Source organism: Accipiter gentilis, chromosome 4 (assembly GCF_929443795.1).
Source record: "Accipiter gentilis chromosome 4, bAccGen1.1, whole genome shotgun sequence".
NCBI lineage: Eukaryota > Metazoa > Chordata > Aves > Accipitriformes > Accipitridae > Astur > Astur gentilis.
The window spans coordinates 40,445,531-40,452,180 of NC_064883.1; the positions used below are offsets into that span (position 1 = coordinate 40,445,531).

General features: G+C 45.6%; 1 protein-coding gene across 4 annotated transcripts in view; it reads right to left on the minus strand.

Annotated features, from left to right (window-relative positions):
* The window catches only part of GALNT11 (polypeptide N-acetylgalactosaminyltransferase 11), a 54,137-nt gene extending 47,983 nt beyond the window's left edge, over positions 1-6,154 (minus strand). Inside the window, exons 1-2 of one of the 4 annotated variants that reach the window (XM_049799115.1) lie at positions 6,067-6,101; positions 5,416-5,491 (exon numbers count right to left, since the gene is read on the minus strand). The gene's annotated coding sequence lies outside the window, so the exon portion shown is untranslated. Of the gene's footprint in view, positions 1-5,405; positions 5,492-6,066 lie in introns of those variants that run through there. The other 3 variants (XM_049799112.1, XM_049799113.1, XM_049799114.1) reach the window with 3 other exon arrangements.
* Positions 6,155-6,650: the final 496 nt, after the last annotated feature.

Here is a 6,650-nt window from a genome sequence, read left to right on the forward strand (position 1 = left end):
CAGAAACAAAGGTCACTTGGAGTTTTTCACTCCAAGCTTTAGCACAGAGTCCACAGTATCCATGCCATTTGGAACAGCAGAGGCATGGGACTTCCACTTTTCCAGTAAGAAACTCTTAGAAAGACCAAAAACCCCTGCAGTCTTCTTGCTTTTGGTTCCATTTTCCCAACAGAAGTTTAAAGTAATTTCTGCACACAGGTTTCTCTCTACTTCTCTCATTTTTTCACTGATGTCTCCATGCATTAATATAAGAGAAGAATCCTAAGGATATAAACCTACTATGTCTTCCCTCTTCAACTCACTGACTGAACCAGGACACCTGTATACTTATCAGATTGACCTTGGGACATTCTGGTTGAACTATTTGCTCTGCTACAGATTTTGATGAGATCCTTAGCAACTCAGTGTCTCAGCTCTCACCTATAAAACATGACTGATGCATTAAGACAAATACAACAAAGGTTCTGAGGCCACAATAACCAGACATGATACAAATACCAAGCAGAGCTCTGGGTTAGAACAGCAGTAACTCACACCTTCTGCTCTGCCAGCAAACCTATTTCTAAATTATACTAGCAAACTCTTCTATAGGAATCATTCTCTCTTTTTCCCTTCCTTAATACAGTAATACTAACAAAGAGATACCATTGCTGGTACAACCATACCTACAGAAGGAGTCAATGAAAACACTTTCACTCACACACCTAAACTAAGCTATCAGTTTAATATAAGTTTATCTTGCTAAATATTGTATTTGACAACAAGGTAGAGTTTTCCAAATATATAAGTAAACAGGCTTTCTATTAGCATGCTTCTGAAAAAAACATTTTTGTGGACATTAACTGTTGGATTAGAATGATAAGTGGCTAGCATAAAGAGATTTTACACTGTCTGTAAGGAGAGCAAACTTCTACAAGTTATGCCAAAAACTAATTTTCTTTGTCTCTCATTCCCTTCTACATGACCTTACAGACTCAATTTCTCTGTCTCCAAGGAAATCCCTTCAAAAAAGAGTTGTGGACCACTCCTTTTCCATCCACTGTTGGTCACCCTTCTTCTACTTATCTATTGCCAATGTTTCTAATGGGAAAACATACTCAGGATTTTGATGCTGAAATCGCGGATGTTGCAACAAAATGAATAGCAGATCCAAAATACATTTTCCCACTTCACTAGCCATGCTTTCCAACACACTGCTAGCACAGAAGGTTAGCGTGCAATCCAAAACTTAGCCTTCTCTTGCTTCACAGGCAATGAGATGTAGCATCTGCTGATGCAGGAGATGAGAATTATGCTAACTGACAAAATTAAGGTATTCCAGGAAACAGAAAACTAAAGAAAGCACTCCTAGAAAGCAAATTCACTAACAAATAAGAGAGGTATCAACAGAGACAATGACATAATTTGTTCTTGACATTACACTTCAGAAATTAGCAAAATAGTCAAAGTACCTATGAAGATTGATTCATAAGGGGTTGTGTACCAAAACAGGATAGTGTTTGCTTCCTGGAAAAGGAACCCTGTTTCAATTAAGGCCACTTCCAGGGTTTGAAGCACCTAATTTAATCCTTGTCTGCACAAGAAAATCTGTGTCATTTAGCCAAGCAGTACTTGGACGGCTTTACATAAACTAAAAAGAAAACCTCTATGAACATGCTCCTAACATTCATCAAGTATTTGCTTACATCAGTTTGGCACATAGCAATCATTTACTGAGGTACCTTCTTTTTAGCATGCCTCTGCAAGTTCATTATCTTAACCTATCAATTTAAAATTCAAGTTCTTAGGAGGTCCAGTGTCTCATAGTTGAAGTCTTAGGAATGACAAAAAGTTATTGCAGGTAAGCAGTTACCTCCAATCAGCCGCTCAGCAACATTTCTTCATATATATATTCCTTCCCTCTTGCGCACCAAGAGAAATTATTTTTGTCAAGGTAGCTTGCTCCATGGCAAGAGAGGTTAAAGCATGCATACAACCACTCACTGTGGCACAGATGATAAGGTATAACTTACCAGTCATGGCAAACCTTCAATCTCAGAAATGCAGAACTTGCAATGCCACTACTGCCACGAGACACAAAACCACACCAGCTCATCTGCTCCAAACTGAACACAGAGCCAGCAAAGACCTCACAGTACCTACCTGTGAGCAATATGGGGTATTGGGGTCTGGAGTCCTCCCCAGCCTGCACAGCTATTCCTTGCTCATACTACAAAGCGTAAAGCAGGCAGTACAAAGTCCTGAGGTTCCCCGCATTAGGGGTTTCTAACTCGTGTAAACAGTGGAAAAGTTGGTTCACCCCTGAGCGCTGAATTCCAGTTTCAAACACGCAAAGTATCTGGCTGCCAAAACCCTAGACTGCACAAGAAAGGGCTGAGATACAGCATGTCACCCTTACAGGCACTTCAATCCATACTCCACATTTTGGTAACACCATCAGTCGTTTAACCTATAGACTTAGCATATTTTCACATCTCAGGGAAGGAGTTCAGAAGTTCATACAACAAAATATCTGAAATTTAGTATACTTGAAGTCAACTTTTGATTGAAACAGTATGATCAGCTTCCCATTTTCCCCCTTTTTGTTGCAGTGTATTTCTAGTTTTTACAGAGTTTTCAAATAAAGCATTTACACTAATTATTACACAATGCTGACTCACATGAGAAACATGCTAGAGCACAGCTGAAGGACCTGGTGGATACTATTAACTCTTACACAAAATGAGCTGAACAAATGCATTTACTCATGCTGCTAAACACTGGTTTAACAGCCGAGGCCTCTGTACTGACAGTACTTTATACATTTAACACAGTAGCTGCAACAGTGGATGCATTCATCTCCATAAGCCACCATATGTTTTGAAAAGAAACCTTAGATAAGAATCAAGACAATTTATCTACCTCCCACAGCCTAACAGGGATTGAAACAGACTTCTCCTCTGTAATATCTTTTGAGAAAGAATAAACAAATTAATTTCTGCACTTGAAATACATGACTATACTTTTGCTCTTCAACAACAAGCAGCATAATTGTATTGCAGCACCTCTCCAAAATGAATGGTACCAAAGAAAATTACTTGATTTTAGGGATACCTGTAACTGTAGTATTACCTAGGCAGACAGACGGAACTGTTCAGAAGGTCAATAAACTGAACTGTCACAGAAAGGAATGATTGTATTTTTTCAGAATGTTACCTTTTCCCTTCAGCTGGAAGTCTCCTCTTACCTTCTGCTTCAGTAATCAACACACAGCTGCCACACTGCCGAACTTAGCCTGCCAGCTGCTCAGACCACAACCTTTTTACAGTACCTTGCAAGGTAATGTAACTGAAGTAAGAACGATCCTCCCTCTGTTCTTTTCACCCCCACAACACCCTATTCTTTCTTGCTGGATGATCTGAAATCCCCATTTTTACTATCTGCTCAGATACTTCTAATCTTATCCATTTGACCCACAGTTTGCCCCACTCTACACACATGCCCTATAACTACCATAAAAAAATTGGGTTTTCTAGCATTTACTATGAGGAAGCGTGTTTTATACAGACAAATTTTCAAAACACTAATAATTCACCTTTATTTCCCCTGCCATGCTGTTTCATGGTTTTCTTCCTCCTAAAAAGCTTGAATCACACCTACTGTTATTTTACATCACTGTGAGAATGATGAACAGATCCACCCATTCTCCTAAACTACTGTCACACAGCAGTTTATCAGGAAGTCTTTCTAGTTTGCCTCCTATGCATAATGGAGTATTTATTTGCATCATCTGAGACGAAGTGATTAGATAACAGAAGACAAGGCAACAGGCCCTGAAACCTGCAGTCAGAATCTCTTAAACCGGAACACATATCACTCAGCCTGCTGGCTTCCTCATCTGAGGCTGAGATGAAGGCTCATTAGAGCTGCAGTGTTATTTCTTTCCTTCCCTGCTGCAGAAGAGCTCCTAAAACTCTGCAGGAGCTTATCTTACCCAGAGATGAGGAAAAGCTTATGCAGAAGGCATGCAGTTCTTCAGAGACAGTTATACTGGGGGAGGCCAATTGCTTGTTAATCAAAAGCCTCTTATCTGGAACCACCTGGACCTTTATGTTGCTCTAAAATGAGATCTAGGAACCCCAGCCAGACTACTTCACATATGCAGAGGTTCTCTACAGGGTAGCAGGGCAGAAACATACTGTCAGGGAGAGGTTGGTAACATCCATTCCTGGGCACAGTCTGCACTTGGATCAGCTTAAGCTAATCAGAGATGTCTGGGAGCAGTTTCCTATTAAAATGAGATCCATATGAAAGGTAAAAAAACCACCAACAACAAAAAAAGAACCAAAACAAAAAAAAAAAAAAAAAACACAAAAAAAACCAACCAAAAGACAACAATGCTAGATCAGAAAGTATTCAAGAATATTTACTGTCACTCACAGAATACTCTTTCTAAATAAGGACAGAAGGGATTTGATCTTGAAATACATTTTCGGGGGGGGGAAGCATGTTGGCAGAATGCCAATGATCCTGCCCATCTGCATAATTACGGTACTGGCATTAGGAGATTTCGCCATTCCTTCAAACAGAAAGCAATACTCTAAATACACCGGATCAAACAGATGAAGCACAGATTGTTTACAGAGCAACAACAAACCCAGGTTATGAGGTATTTTCCTTGGAAGAGTAGGGGTTGCACTTTATATCTAGTTATACAGTAAAGTTCTGCAAGGTCTACTGCAGCTGCCCTGCAACTGATACTGAAAAGAAGTTAGGATACAGTTTGGCAGAGATGCTGTACTAGACAGCATTAGTGTTTTAATTAGTTGCAACGGCAGTTTTAAGGCTGACACCTATGAAGAAGCGAATGAAGGTGAAGCAGCTATATTTGGAAAAGCACTTTCTGAACACGGTGTTTGCTTCCACTGCCAACTACAGCAGAGGGGAGTCCGATCTGCTAAGCTCCCCGCTACCAGCAGCGCAGAGCTTTTGGTTGCTAGCTCAGCTCAGTCTGTTCTCATGCAAACAAGGGACCAGAGAACCTTTCTTTTGCCTTGCAAGTAAGCTGGAGACAGTTAATTTGCTATCACTATTTTCTGTTGCAGCCTTCCTTATAAGCTGCAACGCACAAAAAAAAGAAAAATACCACATGGCAGTGGGAACCGACTAGAAGGGCTGGAGACCAGCTAGGTAGAATAACATGTATTTGCTAAGAGGAAAAGGGAGCCTCAATGTTGCAAAGTATATATACACCGAAAACTAGAGGAACAAAAAAGGAGAAACGGTTTAAAAATAAATTTCCCAGTCATAAAGATAAGAAAGCTTTAATACACCACGGGGTCAAAAAGCCCTCCAAAAAGCAACGCCTGCCCTCGCCCTGCAAACGAATCAATGAAAGGAGCTGCGCCAGCAGAACTAACACGTACAGATCCTCACTTTTGGGGCTGACAGTTGCACAGTTTCCGTCTACCTGCAAGCGGACTGCTGCTGCTCCTTCGCATGCATTTAAAGTCTTAAAAAAATAAGAATTATGTTGTCTTCCACCCTGCGTAGCGCAACCTACACCGTCCCCACGGTCTCTGACCGGGGGAGAGCTGCCGGCCGGGTGAAACCAAGAGCCCCTCACCGTGCGGCTACCGCACCCACCGACCCCGCCACGGGCAGCCCCCCACCCGCCATAATCCCACGCCGTTCACTTCAGCCGGAGAGGGGGAAGCCCTGACCCTGACCCCGGCCTCTGGGAAACAGGAATCACCGCCCCCAGGACAGGCTCCGCCGCGTCCCTCAGGGCAGGCGGGAAAACGGCCGGCGCCGGCCGGCTACCGCCGCCCACCACGGTCCCCCTCACCCCGCGGGTCCGCCCCTCACACCGGCCCCGTCCCTCACACACACACACACACACCCGGGGGCTGCTCCTCACACCGGTGCCGGTTCCCCCCGCCGGGGCCGCCTCCCCTCAGACCACCACCACCGATCCTGCCCCTCACAGCCACGGAGCAGCCGCCGCCGCCGCCAGTCCCGTCCGTCCCCCCCCCCCCCGCCCGCCCGCCCGCCCTCCAACACCGTGGCGGCCCCGCACTCACTCACCGCGGCGGCGGCCGGCGGGAGGCGGCGGCATCGCCCCTCCGCCCGCCCCGTGCCCTCGGCGGCGGCGGCGCGCACCGCTCGCGCGCGGCGGCGGCGGCGCCACGTGACCGCTCCCGCCTCCTCCCCCTTTGCCTGCCTCCCTCCCGCCCCGGCCCGCGCCGTCACGTGAGGCGGCCGGGGCGCGGCCGCCATGACAGCGGGGCAGGGTCGGCCTGAGAAAATGGCGAGCTCTGAGTAGGGGGAGGGTGGTGGGGCTCCGGCCTGGTCCCCTTTTGCTGAGCCGTGCACGGTCATGAAGCCATGGGGGGATTGAGGGCTGCGGGTGTGCTGCCTTCAACCCCCTTCTCCCCTCAGAGTTGCTGTGCTTCTGCCCATCCCACCCGGTGCTAGCCACTGGGCTTGCAAGGATTTCCCTTGCAGCTCTCTGAAGACTAAAGCCCATCCTAGTCGCTCGAGGGGGTGTCTTCTTTGGGCTGTATGGTCTTAAATGGCCCCTGGAAGTACGTGTCCAGGGGCTTTGAAGGGGAGAAAAGAGGTGTAGGTCAGGCTGATGGAGGATGTCTGGGCCAACTAGCAATGTTTAC